Source organism: Pelodiscus sinensis, chromosome 2, assembly GCF_049634645.1.
Source record: "Pelodiscus sinensis isolate JC-2024 chromosome 2, ASM4963464v1, whole genome shotgun sequence".
Lineage (NCBI taxonomy): Eukaryota > Metazoa > Chordata > Testudines > Trionychidae > Pelodiscus > Pelodiscus sinensis.
In genome coordinates this window covers 124,035,886-124,053,969 of record NC_134712.1, presented here as the reverse complement: position 1 = coordinate 124,053,969, position 18,084 = coordinate 124,035,886, and the positions used below count along the sequence as shown (strand labels likewise).

Here is an 18,084-nt window from a genome sequence, read left to right as displayed (position 1 = left end):
TAGCTGGTCACCTGGTGCAGGTCATCAGAGTTCAAACTGTTGACCAGAGTGGTTGATTGGGAATTGTGGGCCAGTTCCTGGAGGCAAGAATCAGTGACAAGGTGCCTTGAGATGTCTACTCTTCATGTTTGTTGACAGTGCGGGGGCGAGGGGGGGAGACAAATCGTCGCGGAGCTGGAAGTTTTTGTTGATGAAAATGGTTATGTTTTGCAAGAAAAGTTGGATTACACAGTACATGTTCATGCAGTTTTGTCTACAAAATGCACTTTTGCTTAGCAAAACTTGCCGGTGTACACAAACCCTTAGGGTTTGTTTCAGCCCGTCATAGATAGAGTTTGCATCCAGAGCTCAAATTTCTTTCAGGTCAGAGTATTTTAGCACTAGCTCATCTTGAGACCTGGTGCCTTGTTTTGCTTGGGGATTTTTTAGAGGGGGAGGGGAAAGAAATAGGGCTTCTTACAATAAAACAAAAGCCTCTAGTGTTTTCTCCCTTCTAAAACCTCTGACTTTAATTAGTTCATTCTGTGCTCTGAAGCTTGGATAACTTGTAGGAGAAAAACAAGAAAGAGCTTACTTGCCAGGTAAGTTTTGAAATTCTTATAGAGGCCTCTGCTTCTGAGCATTTCATCTAACTAAACTGTAAATTGCAAACTGTGAATATCTCCCATTAGGTACTCAATTGCTTAAAGGCTTCCCATTAGTGACAGAGAAAGTATAAAAGGTTATATTTCCTTCCATATGAAAGAAATAAACTATAAAGTTATTCTTTAACTATCAGTAGCAGTTACAGAGGCAATCCTTTAAGGCATATGCTTAAAGAATATGAAATTCAGATCTCTAGAAACTGTGCTTTGCCATTTCTTCTGCTGTTATCATTAATTTTGCCTGCTTTTGATACTGTAAAATCACAGAAGCTGACATCAAAGACATTCTTCATATCCTCCAGGGAACCATGCCTAAAAAAGGTGTCAAACTAGAAGGCAATAAACATGGGGGACATTGGAGAGACTTTGTAACAATCATATCCCTAAAGGAAAATGTGGACAGACAAACAAGTGAGTGTTATATATGATTGTTTATTCATTTCTAAAATAAATGATAAATTTCAGGTATAATTAAAAATTCATGTCTGGAACAGTCTGACTCTTCTGTCCAATAATTTGCTTTATAAGCCGTTTCCTCCAAAATGCTGGACAAATCATCTCTTTAAGTAACTCTCCAAGTGTTCATCATATTTCTCCTCTTTGCTTGCTGTATAGTGTTAGAATTGGACAGAAAACAGAAATTCTGTTTTACAAAGTATTTTGAGATTTAAAAATTGTGTGTTTATTCCAGTTCAAAATAAAACCCTAAATGCTTCTAAATTATCTGAAGAAAATTCAAAAGAAAAAAAATTTCCTAAATTGAAATCCTAATCTTTCACTCTGGACATTTCAGAATGAGACACGCATATTGTTAGAAATTCTTCCTTTTTCTCTGAAATAAAATTTCAGTAAAATTGACAAAAAAAATCACTAAGTTTTTTAATTTGAGAGATCTACATTTTCTAATAGAACACTGTTTCACTGAGGTTTTCTATCCAGTTCTAACAAAGTATATATTAGGATTTAATCTTAATAAATACAATCCATTTCTTCCTATCACATTTTTCTGAATAAAAAAGCTTTAAACTCAGTTGAAGGAAGTAAATATTGTAGCAATTAATCTTTATAATATTTCTGTATAAGAAAATGTGAATTGCTGAGTGATATCTAAAATTGTATTCTTCTAGGGAGCCTATTCTGTTGGCACTGTACACTCATAAGTTTCTGTAACATCTGTGGGAATAATATGTGCATAAAAATGGCAGAATGGACTTGTGGTGTCACCTATAGTATTTACTTTCTCTTGTAGTCATGTTTTTAACTGACATAAAAGATGGCTTCCTGAGAGGAGCTACCACAGGAGCAGCACCATCCTCACCTCCATGAGTGGCCCCCATGTTCCCTTCCAACCTCCAAACCCCGGCTCTAAGCCTTCCCTGCCCTGAATCCTGCATCCTTGCTGTCCTGAGGATCCCGTGCCTCCCACTCTCTGGCCTGAGCCTCCTGGCTTCAGCTCCCCTGCCCTGACTCCTGCACCCCCCATACCTATAGCCCCTTGCCCTGATAGATCCAAGTAATGCCAGGTAATTCTTCTAGTGTTTTATAAAATATAGAACTGTAGTCTCCATGTGTCAGTAAGCAAAATACTAATACTAAAGCTAGCTCTACAGGCTATAGTAAGCAAGAGAAAGAGACACATATGGTCACAAACAAGTATTAAAAAAAGATGTACAATGTTTCAAATTTTAACAGTTCACAACTCTGGTCTGAGGCAATACCTCTCCTCCAATCATATGACTGAAGGACCCATGTCTTATAGATTCCAAGAGCATTGGCCTTTTTGGTCCCTTAAGTGATGGATAATTGAAGGTTTTCTCTCCTTCTATATGTCCATTAAACTGTTTAAATACATATTTTTAAAGTGTATGCCCCCTGTTGGTGTGCAGATGCCATGCTGCCTTCTTTATCTTCTTGTGGATTCGCTCTTTCTGTTGTTCGACTTCTTTTCTTACCTTAGATGTAAGTGTGCTTCCATTGTGTCTGACTGACAAACCTTGAGCCACATTGCTTTGTTTAAGGCAATCCTGTTTATTCATTCTATTTATATTTGTGGTCTGACCATATTTCAGGAACATATTTTAGAACACAACTCTTCACAAATAAACTCAAAATGTATCACACGACAATATGATGCTTTACAAAACACTGGCTAAATATACTGACAACAGTGTTGGTGAGCCCTTTGCCAGCTGGCACAAAGGAACACTCTGGGTCACAGTAGGAATTCAGTTGTATGATATATTTATGTTTTGTGCATATTCCAAAAGCCTGGTGAATTGTTGATGCAACGATGAGTCGCAGGGAATATTGCCACATACTGAATGAGCAGCATCACTCATTATAGCAGTTACTGTATTAGGTGTTGGTAGTGGTGTCCCATCCCTTCACTGGCTTACCCGACTCCTTATTTTGTTTGTTTACCAAAGCTGATGGGATCAATTAAAAAGGCCATAGAGCAGCAGGTTAGAGAGGCTTATTTGGCAGTCAATATAACCAATTCTAATGGCAGAATTAATAACATGTTAAGTAAAGTGCTTAGGGAATATTGAAATCTTTCAGACTGTGTAACACAGTGATCACAAAATGAGGTTCCAATGTATTGTGGTTTCCAGACTTGCTTACAGTGGAGTTGAGCAAAGTTTATTCACCAAAAAAGATCATTTGGGTTTGACCGACCTGTTTGTGTGTTTCACATTTGGCACTTAAGAAAAAAAAATCCAAACTGAGGATGTTTTAAAATATTTCAATTTTTCTTTTTGAAACACTTATTTGTTTCTAATTTTAGCTAGATTTAACTAAGAGGTAAAATATAACCCCTAAAATAAAACAAAACATTTTGGCCATAGCTTCATTAAATGGAAGATCAACACTGCCAAGATCAATCTTCCAGAGTTCAATTTAGCAAGTCTAGTTACCACTCATTAAATTGAACTCAGAGGGGCCCCCCTTTGGCAAAACAATTCTGTCAGTTTCCCACTGTGGAGATGGCAGGGAAACTCGAAACAAGATTCATTGACTCCAGTTACACAACTCCACGTAAGTTAATTATCTATCTTAATTTGATGTTCCCTTGTAGTGTAGACCTGGCCCTAGTTTCAGGTCAAATGCAATGTTTAGTTACCCCCAAAATTTGTTTTGGATACATCTTTTAGTTCAGTCATCAAACTGAAAAATCACTGATTTAATGAACTGTAGCCTATAAATCTATCAAAATAAAATCAGGGTTTATGTGCAACCAGCAAGGATTTTGAAAATGCAAGCTAGGCACATATAGAAGTGCAGATAGACTTTTACCTATGCACTTTTTATAATGTGGACTATAGTGATACCAATATAATCATTTCATAGGACAATTGGTGGGAATTTTGTTGGCACATATTTTCCATCATTGGATAACATTAGTGAAACCAGTAAAATGGTATTCTCCTAGCACCCTGGGAACAATTCTGAAACTTTATATAATTATGGGTGCCTAGATTAACGGTTGGCTGGAAGGATGGAATGATGAGATATGAATACAAATACAGGTTGAACCTCTGTGGTCTGGGACTCTGGTCTGACAACATCTGTGGTCTGGAAGGACCATGGATGTTATAGAACTAGAGAGCCCCAACAGCAAAGGTCACCAGTGGCTCTGAGCAGAGTCAGCTGATGGGGCCAGTTGGGCAGTGGTGCCTGTGAGGCACTACAGCCCGCAGCCAGCAGGTATGCCAGGAGATCCAGTGGGATGATAGGAATGCCACAAGGTCAGCGGGGATGCCGGGTGCTCCAGCGAGGCAGTGGGGTTGTTGTGAGCTTGGTGGGGCCACCAGGATCTCCAGGGGAACAGCCATAGCTTATGGAGCTGGGAGCTCTGGCAGGGCTGTTGTAGCTTGAAGGTCCAGGAGGCTGGAGTGAGAAGCTCTAGTGATTGGGGAGAGGAGCCCAGCAGAGAGGCTGATGTCCACACTCCCAGGATTTCTGTTGACCAGAAAACTTTCTTGTCCAGGACCAGTCAGGTCCCAAAGGTGCAAGACCAGGGAGGTCCAACCTGTTATTTAATAGCTGTTTACACTGCCAGTTGTGTATAATACAGGTTGCACCTCTGAAAACCAATACTCTCTGGTCCAGCAACATCAGTGGTGCGGCAGGGCCACAGATGCTCCTGTACCAGGGAACCCAAGCTTAATAGCAGGAGGGCCAGCATCCCGGCCAGGGCTAGGAACAGCAGGGCTGGAGGAGCCACACAGCAATGCTAGGGCCAGGGACTGGAGAAACCCAACAGCTCATGGCAGTGTGGATTTGGGGGTTGGGGAAAACTAGGTGACTGTGGTAGCATGGGGTCAGCAGCTGTAGAAGCCCAGGTGCCCATGGCAGCACAGAGCCAGAGAATCTGATAGTCAGCAGCAGTGCAGTGTCAGGGCCTAGAAAAGCCTGGCTACCTGTGGCAGCACAGGGCTGAGGAAATCTGATTGCACATGGCAGTGTGGGTCAGGGCCAGAGAACCCTGGCCACTGAAGTCAACACAGGGCCGACTGCAACAAAGAGGGGGCCAGAGGTAGGGGTCCGGCTGGCTTGGGGCCCTTGTCAGCGGTTCAGCAAATTGTCATTCATGACTGGTCAGGTCCCAGCCGTGCAGAACCAAGGAGGTCAAACCTGTACTATGATTACTGACCATCATTTTGAAGTAACTATATCTATGGGAAGAAAATCACTCTCCTGGTATATGTGGTGATAAAAGAATTTGGAACATATTTCTGGCTGCAAGTGCTTTTATTTGTGATATTTTTTCTCTTCAGTGTCAGGCATGTACCTTTATAGTGTTGAATAGTAGACCTATTCAGCCTCTTTCTTTCAAGAGACTTAGTAATTTTCTCTAAGGAACCTTTGAAGGATATGCACAATTTTGATACAATCTAATGAATTTGATAGACCTGTGCTATTTTATTCTTCTAGAAAAGTGTTAAAATGAAAGCTTAAAAGTTTTGAACTAACTTAAATCTGTACATTCTAGTATGTGTTTAACAGCTTCAAAGATTAGGCTGTGATAAGTTATTTTGATACAGTATTTACTAAAGTGGAACCTAAGATCACTACATGGTTTTTCTGACGACTAAGTAACAACAAAGACTTTCTCGATATCTTCACATTTTTATCCTGTGTCAGCTGGGACTCAAGTAACAATATAGTGATTCAGAAAAAATATTTTTTCTAAACAAATGAATAAAATAGAAAAAAATAGGTTGCAGTTACTAGCTATAATATTCAGTATTTATTGTATAAAAGACGGGCTGAGTTCTGTTCACCCTCATTGTGTGCATTGGTCTGCTAATTGTGCACGTGCTCACATATGGAGTTGCCTGTTGTCAAGAAAGGTAGGCTGAGCTGCATGAACAAGTGAAGGTGTTTGCTTGCATAGGAAACTTTGCAAGTGCAGTGTCTATTTTGTTTTCAAAATGTCTACCTTATGTAAGCTATGCTGTACCCCATGGTGGCTATATCTAGAACAAGATCATATACAACTTTTCAATTAAACTAATAGCGAAAGATATGGTCCAAGTGAGCTATGCATAGCTATTAATGCATCATTTGATGTGAGTTATCTTTTATCTTGAGGATACCATTAAAATGGAGAAGTCATCTAGAAAACTTTAATGGGATCCCAAAAAATTTACCTTCTTGAACTTGCAAGTACTGGAGAAATATCACCCTCCAGAGAACATACTGTTAGCCCCAGCACTCTGCAGTAGTCTGGGAGGGGCTGTGGGCAGAATCTCACCTCTTAAAAGAGTATTTGATTGGGAGTCAAAAAAGCTTTATTTCCTCATCTGATTTTAGTGGAGGCAATCCCGTTCTCATTCCATTTGGGAATGGTGACACCTTATTTGAGTTATTCTTGCCTCAATGATGTTGAAAATTTTGTAAATCATTTCAGAAGAGGAGGAAAAAGGGGCTTGGCATGACTTAATGTGGAGTTTCAGTGAGCAAAAGGACCCCAGACAATTCTACATCTCTCTGATGTAAAATGGTGTTTTACCTTTCTGGCTTTGTTCTGCAGCCTGATTCCTTTCAGAAATCATTCATGCAGGAAAGTTGTCCATATTTTATGTAGGTAGAGCCTTAAATTGTGAAAAGAGGTTCTGAATACAGAGCAGGTATGCCCAGATTTCATAACTAAGCAATTCATCATTTGTCGTCCTTACCTTCAAGGAGCACTAGGACTGTATGAAATTAAGGTACACAATTTATCCGAAAGGAATAGTGATCTCATTTTACCTCTACATAGACAAGTAAAACTGAGAGGGCAAAGCCATGAGTATACTCACTGAAACCAGTGAAAATGCTCATAGAGTTAGACTAAGATGATACTCAGTGTAAAAGTAAAACTTGCAGAACCTAATTTTTTTTTAAGAAGGTAAAACTCTTCTTATGTGGGGGAGAAGGGGAGATATTTTTATTTATTTCCTAACTAGGGTTGGTTGGCTTGGCTATTTCAGGCCAGATGAGTTGTTATGAGAAACAGAAATATTTGCTGCTTTGAGCTGTGGGGCTGTGTCTAGACTGGCATGATTTTCCGGAAATGCTTTTAACGGAAAAGTTTTCCGTTAAAAGCATTTTCGGAACAGAGCATCTAGATTGGCACGGACGCTTTTCCGTAAAAGCACTTTTTGCGGAAAAGCATCCGTGCCCATCTAGATGCGCTTTTTCCGCAAAAAAGCCCCGATCGCAATTTTCACGCAAAACAAATCTGAGCTGTCTACACTGGCCCTTTTGTGCAAAGCTTTTGCGCAAGGACTTTTGCCCGAACTGGAGCAGCATAGTATTTCTGCAAGAAGCGCTGATTTCAGACAGTAGGAAGTGAGTGTTCTTGAGGAAATTCAAGCGGCCAGCGTAGACAGCTGGCAAGTTTTTCCGGAGAAGCGGCTGATTTTCCGGAAAAACTGGCCAGTCTAGACACAGCCTGGATGTTTCTAATATTGAGTTGGTGATTCAAAAAAGTAAAATGAATTATAGACAAATAAGTTTAAGGTGGAATCATATATATATATATATATATATATATATATATATATATATATATATATATATATATAGTAGCCCAATGTCTGTGACTCTGTAATGCTGAAATGCTGGCTGTTCCCTCTGGGCGGCGCTGTTGCCTGAGTCATGTCCTTCACCTCCTGCCATGGTGCTCGGCTGACTTCTGCACCCCTCAGCCGGGACCCCGGCGGGGAAGCAAGTGGTGCAAGTGGCTGTTTGGGCCCCGCAGGAGTGCTGCATGTGGTGTGCAGGGCCCAAACAGCCACTTGCACCACTTGCTCCCACACAGTGACCCGGCTAAGGGGTGCAGAAGTCAGCTGAGCACCATGGCAGGAGGGGAAGGGGGCAGGGCGGTGACGTACACGGCCAGAGGGCGGGGCCCGGCTGTGTACGTCACCGCGCCAGCCCCCTTTGCCTCCCGCCATGACACTCGGCTGACTTCTGTACCACTCATCTGGGCTGCTGCAGGGGAGCCCATACGACCACTTGCTCCCCTGCAATGGCCCAGCTGAGCGGCGCAGAAGTCAGCCGAGCACCATGGCAGGAGGCGAAGGGTGGCGGGGCGGTGACATGCGGCATGATAGTGGCTCCGGGCCCTGCCCCCTGGCCATGAACATCACCACCCCACTCCCTTCACCTCCCACAGTGGGGCTTGGCTGACTTCTGTGCTGCTCAGCCAGGCCACCGTGTGGGAGCAAGTGGCGCAAGCGACCCTTTGGGCTCTGCGCTCCCCATGCAGCACGGGGAGTGCGGTGCCCAAACAGCCATTGGGGGGGGGGGAGGAGGAGGAGGGGGGAGAGAGAGAGAGAGCCCGCCCACCCCAGGAGAGAAGGGTCTGTCTGCAAATCTGTTTATTCAAGAACTCCTCCTAAATGATAAGAGCAAGGGCCACCATATTTGCTATGCAGCTTTCTCTTCCCCAACTTACAGCAAGGTCAGGGATTCATTGTTCCAGGAGAACTGGAAGCTCCAGGAAAAGGACAGAGTTTTCTATAACATGAAAAGGGAAGAGCTGCTGTTCAGAGGCATGTGATATAAGACTGGCCACTGGGGGCAGTGAGTCTGCAGGGGAGAAATCTCTTGGAGAGTGTCTACTGGAGGCAGCGGTACCACCAAGGGATTGGCCAACAGGACTGGAGCTCCATCATCTTGCCTACCAGCACACCAAGTAAGTAGCCCCCTTCCTGCAAACTCTTTCTCCCCTCCCTCCAGCTCTTGGGCGCAGCGCTTGGAGCGGGGAGAGAAAATGCCCTGGCAACTGGGAGGGCCTGGGGGGGGAGAGAATTCCTCTGGCAGCAAAGGGGTAGTCTGGGGGGAGAGAAAATGCCTCGGGTGGGCAGGCTCAGGAGAGAAAAGGCCTGAGCCAAGTGGAACCCCTGCTCTGAGCCCCACCTCATCCCCCAACACTCACTCTTGCACCTCCCCACTCCACCCAGCTTCCTCCCTGCTTCACATCCCCAAAGCCATACACTGAGTCCTGCACTCCCCACACCACTAGCCTCATGCCCTGAAGAACCTGGGCAATGTCAAGTAAGTCTGGGTATGTCTACACAACCCCCCTAGTTCGAACTGGGGGGGGTAATGTAGTCATACGGAGTTGCAAATGAAGCCCGGGATTTGAATTTCCCGGGCGTCATTTGCATAAAGCCGGCCTGCACCATTTTTAAATGCCGGCTAGCTTGGACCCCGTGCCATGCGGCTACACACGGCATGGACTAGCTAGTTTGGATTAGGCTTCCTAATCGGAATTAGCTGTACGCCTCGTGAAACGCCTGTGCGGCATGCAGTCCAAACTAGCTGGCATTTAAAAATGGTGTAGGCCGGCTTTATGCAAATGAAGCCCGGGAAATTCAAATCCCGGGCTTCATTTGCAAGTGCGGATGACTACATTACCCCCCCTTGTTTGAACTATAGGGGTAGTGTAGACATACCTTGAGATAGTAACAATTAAGTAAGCTTAACATCCATTGACCTTCATTTATATTTCCTATCAAGATGTTTCACTGGGAACATATAGTAACAATGAACAAGATATACCCTCTTTAATTTTATGGCAAGTGCTCTGAGGTGCTTATGTGTACTGAGAGATGATAAACTCTAGCTAATTTTAAAGAAAGATGCAAGTACAAAATAAAGGCCTTTTCTATTATGATAAGAGTTCTGCGGATATTTTTGCATATGCAATATAAGTGTCCACGGTAATTCCAATTATTTTCATTGCCAGAATTATTTCATTTTGCATTCCTCTTCATTCATTCTGGACTATCGGATGTGGAATAATAATATTAATAAACCCTGAAATGTAAGTCTTTAAAATATAGTTTATTTGTCTTGATGCTGAGGCCTATTCATGTGGAGACATCCAAGGCTAAGGATACTGTCCAGCTACAGAGGACTGCTGGCACACCAGTGTGGGGGGGGGGATGGGGGGGAAGGAGAGAGGAGGGAGAAGATGGCTCTGTCTCAGGGAGGACACTGGAAGCTGGTTATTTCTAGAAGCAGGCAGTGCTCCAACCCTGCTCCCAACCTACCCATCATGCTTCTGGAGAGACATTATGATGCCCAGACTATGAAGGATGAACAATCACTCCTTAAGGTGGAAGAGGAGAAGATGTGTACTTCCAAGCCTGAGAGGTCTGTAGCCGCCACTCCCAGGAGGAAGTGTAGGATAGTGGTGGTTAGAGACTTTTAGGTGGTGGTCTCTTTGATCCTTCAAGACAAAGGTAGTGGCCCAGGCAGAGACAGATGCATGTTGGAGATGAAGGCTGTGAAGATGTTGTCACCGGGAGGGCTTTGACTTCCTGGACCATGGGATGCTGTTCCCAGAAGAACAACTGCTAAATAGATATAAAAAGTGAGAGGAGGAAGAGCAGAGTGAAGTGTCTTGCCTGAGCTCATCACGCAAACCAATGGCAAAACCAAGAGTAGAACACTAGTCTCATCATGAGTGTCAATACAGTATTCTATGTATTGGAATAGGCAGTCCCTTTGTTTCCTACTTTACTGACACTCCCTAATTCTTTCCTTATTGTTACTGCACATGCTAGTTATATCTTTTCACAACAAAAGCAATTTAGAAGGTGAGTTGCAGAAACTAAATATATAATATCCCATGTGTGTGCAGAAATATGGGCTGAACAAGTCTTTAGGCATCCAGTTCATGTGAGCTGAGTGCATACTTTGAGGCAGCTGAGCTGACAGCCACTGCAGATCCCTGGGCAAGGTGCAGGGGGCCCGGATCCGTGCCCCTGGAAGGGGCAGGGCCTCAGGAAGAAGGGCAGGACCAGGGACAGCCAGCCCTCAGCACTGCCCAGAATGTAGTGTGTGTCCCTCCCACCCCCAGCCCTCAGATCTGTGTGGGGCAGCTAGTGTGGTGCCCCCATAGTAATTTAAAGGGCCTGGGGCTCCAGCCATCACTGCTGTCATAGTAGTCCCCAGCCCCCTTTGAATCACCAAGCCCTGGGGCAACTACCCCCTTTATGCCCCTCGCCTATAATCAACGGGCTTACAATGAGGGATTCTGAGCAGAAAATTGCAGTGAGCCAACCTTTACTGTTTCATGTGGTGGGGTCTGATTTACCCCCTTGCTGCCTCCTGGAGCTGATTTCATCATTCCTAGTTTTGTTCTGATAGGTTGGGATGTAACACTCCATAACGTGTATGACTTCAGCAGCCCTGTAAAGTTCCTGGTGATCAACGAATGAGCACCTGGCAATGGAGGAGACGTGGTTTTCTTTCTCCCAATCATTATAGGGATTTAACTTTCAGTACCCTAATATCTACAAGGGCCATCTCAGATTCAGGGTAAAGGTTAGTGATCATACTGGTGGGCCGCACATGCCTCTCATGGAAAGATGTTAAAATGGCCATCAAGTTCATCCAGCTGCATGTAGGAGAGTGGGAGGAATCAAGTTTCTAGCCCTCTTTGCAGAAAAATATTGGTAATTAGCAAATGGTCTATAACAACATCATAATATCAACTACTGAACTTTTCACACAATTTTTAAATGATTCAATCTCAAAAATATACTGAAATTAATATAGTTATATATGTTCCAAAAAGATTTTTTATTCCATTTTCAATGTAACATGATTGACATGTTTAAAAACAAATCATGCATTTAATCCTGCATGCAATTATTTTCATCTTAATTGAAAAAACCCCACCTGTGTTTGTACTGTAGCCCGCAACACTATAAAATGGTTATTTAATATTTACAGACAACATATTATGAGACTTTATTAGTGACATTAAAATGTTTAAGAACATATGAAGGATTTTATTATTACCTCAAACTCAGTCAGGATAGGTTCAGGGTAGCAGTGATTCAAGAGAGGCTATACACATAGTAAGGGACTATTTTGTGGGCTTTCCAAATTACTCGGTGCCTAGTACCCAATGACATCATTAGGAATTAGATGTTTAAGTACCTTAGTGAATCCCACCCTAGGGAGCTTGAGTCCCCTTTTCAAAAGTGCCTAGGTAACTTAGCAACCTAAATTCTATTGGAAATCAAAAGGGATCTGGGCTTCTAAGGGTGCATTTACACAACATGGTTTAAGTCAAAATAAGCTATGCTAATTGAACTACATCAATTGTGTAGCTTATTTCAAAATTGGGAGCATCTACACAGCACTTATTTTGAAATAGAGCACTCTTATCTGATTTCCCTTACTCCTCGTACAATGAGGGTTATAGGAGTCAGAGTAAGAAGTCCTCCAGCTTGACAGTATTTCAACATTATTTTGAAATAACTGCCTGCTGTGTAGACACGGACGAAGTTATTTTGAAATAATGTTGCTATGTAGACGTAAGAGATGTAAGTATTTCTGAAAATCTGACTTACTGTGATTAAGAATGATAGGATTTGGTCTATTAAGTGTGAGGTCCCAGAACTTGAGATGAAGCCCAAGCCAGGAATGCCTACATTGCAAAGAAATAACCCCCAGTACTGAACCCTATAATTCCTGAGAAAGCTGGCACAACCCAGCTGTTCTTATTGAATTGCAGTGTATACCTTAGAGCAGAGCTATTCAACACATGGCCGGCGGGCCTCATGCAGCCAACAGCCCATTTGTTGGCAGCCCACAGTGCAATTTGGGTTTATGCAGGTCTCAACATGTAGCCCATGGGTGGAAGTCAAAACAAAGTAGTACAAAATATAATGGTCTTCTGTTGATATGTGTTTTGGTAGTTAAATTCCTGGACTGTCATTGCTCATTAAAAGTGCTGTTATATGGGTGGAAATTGGGTACATATTGTGTTTTACTAATATCAGCAGAACTGACTTAAATGGGGCCTACGTGTTGTGTACTTCTGCTTTAATCTTCATGTTCATGCCTGTTGGTGTGAAAGAAGCTATTTGCATATGCATTTGCATGTATTTGCAACCACACTTAAGTTGTGGCCCTTGGTATGTGGTGTGAGTATCATTGTGGCCCCCAGAGCTTCCAAAATTGAGTAGTCCTGCCTTAGAGAATATGGATTCCTTATGCTAGTTAAGAGCTAATATGAATGTCCCTTTATTAAAATACGGGACATTTCAATAACGGAATAAAGGTCAGCATATAAAGAGAACTCCTTCCTGGTTACAAATTGTCTAGTGGATTTTTTACAGTTATGGAAAAGAGGTCTCTGGGAAACCCCAGGGAAATGACATGAAAAAGGAGATTGGTTCACATTTATAAAAGACCAATCAATCAATGTTTTCTTTCATAAAGGAATTCAGAACAATGGAGACTATACATGTAGATTTGAGCATCTGAAGAAGAAAACATAGCATTATTGTTCAGTAATTTCCCACATGTCCTTGAGGTAGATAAGTGCCGTTACACAACATGCCCCAGATCTGTAAAGTTAGAACCTTTTGTTCATTAAACTGGCAGCTGGTAATATCTGAGGTAATTTGTTTTCCCTTAATCTCTTAGTTGCTAATGTGATCCAAATATATGGCTAAATGTCCTTGAAGTAATTAAAATGCAAATTAAGGGGAACAATATATCTGCCAGAGAAAACCCTGGGTCTATTGGGTAAATTATTTTTTCTTGAGATCCTTAATTTTAACAAGTTGTATTACTCAGCATTATTGGGAAGAATAAAGTTCATGATTAGCATGGGCCTGACTAAACACATCAACATGACAGAGGTCCATTAGGAAAATAAATTCACTCATTCATAATCCAGAAGAGGTACCAACTACGCCATTAAAATAATTTATATTATTTCCAAATCTGGCAATTTTAGATATTAAATGAGTAATATTTCAGTTTGCGCTTACCCAGTCTACCAATGTCACAAGCTTCTGTTATACTGCAGTGTAATTACACACTAGCTTACAATGTAATCTTTGTCCACTGAAAAATTATTAAATATATATAATTATGTATTTTGTTTGAATAACTAAATAACTAAAAAGACATATTCAAGGCTGTAGGTGCCCTAAAACACATTAACAATGTAATTTAAAACTCAACCGCACTAAAAGTAACATTCAGTAGGAGCTCAGCCAGGCAAATTCCTCTTTCCCCTTTCTTCCAGGAAGCTTTCTCTCAATCTTCTCCAAAAGCTCTTTCCAGCAGATACTTTTTCTAGGATGCTCAGAAGGTCCCAAAATTCAGGATTATCTGGGAGCAAGGGGTAGCAGTTTGTGGAGTTCCAGAGCTATAACAACATTCTGTGCCAGCAGACCTATATCTTTTTATAACTAGGAGATCCAGCATCACAGTGATGATTATCCTGGGAACATTTGCATGTATTTTATAACAATTTTTAAATGGAACAATTTCCAAAACACACTGAAAACTTTGTTCTTGCCACCCTTTATTATCAATTTCCCAGTAAAATCAGTGGGAATTTGGGGACTGCAAAGATTGCAAGATCATGTCTTAAATCAACATGGTCCAGATCTTGTCAATCTTAGTTACGCTGGGCTCAGGTTCCAATCACATTTACCATGATGTATATCTGATATCACTGAGTTCAGAGTCTGCCCCACTGTGCAGCAGCCTGTTTTCTGAGTAGTCTCAATTATTAAGGTGCTACTTTAAGAAAAGGTGTTAGACTCTGCTCTCTGTTTGTAAGCTAAGTTCCTACTTGTAGTCATAAGGGAGACTGTCTGTAGTCATTATGGACATGGCTGTAAATCACATTACAAACACACTTCTTCCTCACATGGTTAACATCTCCTCACCCTACCCCCCACCCCCACATCACCTATTGTGAATGGGATCCTAACCTGTCTTTAAACACTTTTTTCTTGGGATTCAGATTTCAGAAAAAAGTCAAATATGTTCATGTGCTCTTTCATATTGGCCAGCATAATGGCATTTAAATAGGCTGGAGATGATGGTCTGTACAATCCCCATACTGGGCCATAATCCCCGCTACAGAAAGAATGTGGATGCATTGAAAAGGGTCCAGTGGAGGGCGACCAAAATGATTAGGGGGCTGAAGCGCATGACCTATGAGGAGAGGCTGAGGGATTTGGGTCTGTTTAGTCTGCAGAAGCGAAGAGTGAGGGGGGACTTGACAGCAGCCTTCAACTTCCTGAAGGGAGGTTCCAAAGAGGATGGAGAGAAGTTGTTCTCAGCAGTGACGGATGGCAGAACAAGGAGCAATGGTCTCAAGTTGTGGTGGGAGAGGTCCAGGTTGGATATTAGGAAAAACTATTTCACTAGGAGGGTGGTGAAGCACTGGAATGGGTTACCTAGGGAAGTAGTGGAGTCTCCATCCCTAGCAGTGTTTAAGTCTCAGCTTGACAAAGCCCTGGCTGGGTTGATTTAGTTGGGATTGGTCCTGCCTAGAGCTGGGGGCTGGACTTGATGACCTTCTGAGCTCTCTTCCAACTCTATGATTCTATGATAAGGGATTAAGGAACTACTGTGGGTTCGATGAGCACCTCTCCACCACATCTGTTAGCAAATGCACTGACTGGAGTAGGAGTTAAAAGGCAGGAGTTCTTCTCATTTGGTGGCAGGCCAAAGAAGAGAGCAGACCTGCAACCCCAGTAGAAGAGAGCTGAAGGAAGGCACAATTTCTCCCCAGGCCAACAGCCCAAAGTTCCTTTCTGACTAAGATCTAGTTCCATAGAACTCACTTAGGTCAGGTCTATACTGGAAAGTGTTTGCCTGGTATTTCTATACTAGCAAACCCTCCTATGGAGAGACAGCAAGCACAAATACACTTTTTCTGGCTTATACCACTTCTCTAAATGAGCTTGCTGGTATAATTGCATTTACACGTTTCCAAAAACAACACCCCATGGCTATGTCTACACTGGCATGATTTTCCAGAAATGCTTTTAACGGAAAAGTTTTCCGTTAAAAGCATTTTCGGAAAAGCGCGTCTAGATTGGCAGGACGCTTTTCCGCAAAAGCACTTTTTGCGGAAAAGCGTCCATGGCCAATCTAGACACGTTTTTCCGCAAAAAAGCCCCTATCGCTATTTTAGCGATCGGGGCTTTTTTGTGGAAAACAGTACTGTGCTGTTTACACTGGCCCTCTTGCGCAAATGATTTGTGCAAGATGGCTTTTGCCCGAACGGAAGCAGCATAGTATTTCCTCAAGAACACTGACAATCTTACATGAGATCGTCAGTGTTCTTGCGGAAATTCAAACGGACAGTGTAGACAGCTGGCAAGTTTTTCCGCAAAAGCAGATGATTTTGTGGAAAATCTTGCCAGTCTAGACACAGCGCATATGTAATATTACTGTACCAACAAAAGTTCCTAATGTAGAGCTAGCCCTACTTAATGCTGGGGTACTCCTTTCATAATGACTAGTGCTGCCTGCTGAACTCTCCTTGCATATATTCCAAACCTACTGTACCTGATTGTTTTTGCTAGGTGGTGTTCTCTGATTAATGTTTTGGCATGAAATCTGTAGACACCAGTAAACCCAGGCAAGTAGCAGTGTTTTGGTGGATGGGCGGGCAGATAAGTTTACATTTTTTGCATTGTTCACTACCTACAATGTTGTTGCTTCCCCAATTCACATAATTAGGAATTAGGAAGCTTTGTATGACTGAAAGATTTGCGACCAACTTTGAAATGTTTAAATTTTTCTGATGAAAAATATCTTTAATAGGAAACTATTTGTTTTCATTACATTCTTAAACCAACTTTTTGACACTTATAGATGGGGCTGAATTCCATATGAAATTGTATATTTTAATTTAAAGTTATCTATAAGGAATACATAATTGTAGGGGCATATCTACACTAGGAAATTATTTCAAAATTACTAAAATTAAAAAAAAAACTTCCAAAATTACATCAAATTAGCATGTCCCCACTATGGGGGAGCATTGAAATTAGTTAATTATTATTTTGAAATAGCACGTCCACACTGATTGGAGCCTGCCTCACACTTAGAGCTCCCTGAAGCACTCTGGGTAGGACACCAAGACAGTGAACGCTTCCTTTGGCTACTTGGTCGGGTAATCTGCGACTCATGCTTTTAGGGAATCCTCTCTATAGCCATGTCTCACAAGCCACTTCTTCACTGAATCCCCCTCATGGGACACAAAATGGATACAGTGTGCTCTGGTTGCCTTTGCAGATGCCACAGCACTCACAAGATGGAACCAGAGCTGTTTCAGAGTAGTGCCAGACTCACAGGCCTCGTATGTTCATCCAGACCTCCCACATGCTGCTCCAGCAGGATGACAACCACTACAGATTGCCAGGTCTGATCACCCAGCTCCTGGTGCTCCAGCTGCTGCAAATGTCCCTCAATCCCCTGGACACCGTGGAATGCCACAGTGGCTCCAGAACTTCCACATGCAGAAGGCCACCTTCCTGGAGCTCTGAGTGGCTCATCCCTGCCCTCAGGTGAAAGGACACCTGAATGAGACTTGATATCCTCCTGCAGAAGTGCATTGTCGTTGTCCTCTGGAAGCTTGCCAGGCCGGACAGTTACTGCCCTGTCAGGAACCAGTTTGGCATGGGGAAATCCACAGTCAGGGCCACGCTTCTGCAAGTAGACAAGGCCATCAACCACATGCTTCTATGGAGGGTTGTCACTCTTGGCAACACGGACAGCATCGTTGATGGCTTTGCCACGACAGGCTCCCCTAACTGTGGGGGAGAGGGGCATGTGTTGCACTCACACCCCCATCTTGGTCCATGACCACTGTGCCTTGGACTAGATCAACAAGAAGGTGTATTTCTCCATGGTGCTGCAAGCCTTCCTGGATAACAAGGGATGCTTCCCCAAAATAAACTTGGGAAGGTGCATAGTGCCTGCATCTTCCGGAACTCCTGCCTGCTCCAAAAGATGCCCATTGGCACTTTTTTCCCCCTTCTGCATCATCAGAGTCAGGGAGGTGGAAATGCCCATCACGATCCTGGGCAATGCAACCAACCCCTTGTTCTCCTGGCTCATGAAGCACTTCATTGTCAGGCTGAGCAGGTGCTGTATG

At 42.8% G+C, this 18,084-nt stretch overlaps 1 long non-coding RNA gene across 1 annotated transcript in view; it reads left to right on the top strand.

Moving 5' to 3' along the window:
* The first annotated feature begins 943 nt into the window (after window positions 1–943).
* Window positions 944–18,084, top strand: part of LOC142826774 (uncharacterized) — a 30,123-nt gene continuing 12,982 nt past the window's right edge. Inside the window, exon 1 of the long non-coding RNA XR_012901009.1 lies at window positions 944–1,055. This is a non-coding gene — a long non-coding RNA (uncharacterized LOC142826774). The remainder of the gene's footprint in view (window positions 1,056–18,084) is intronic.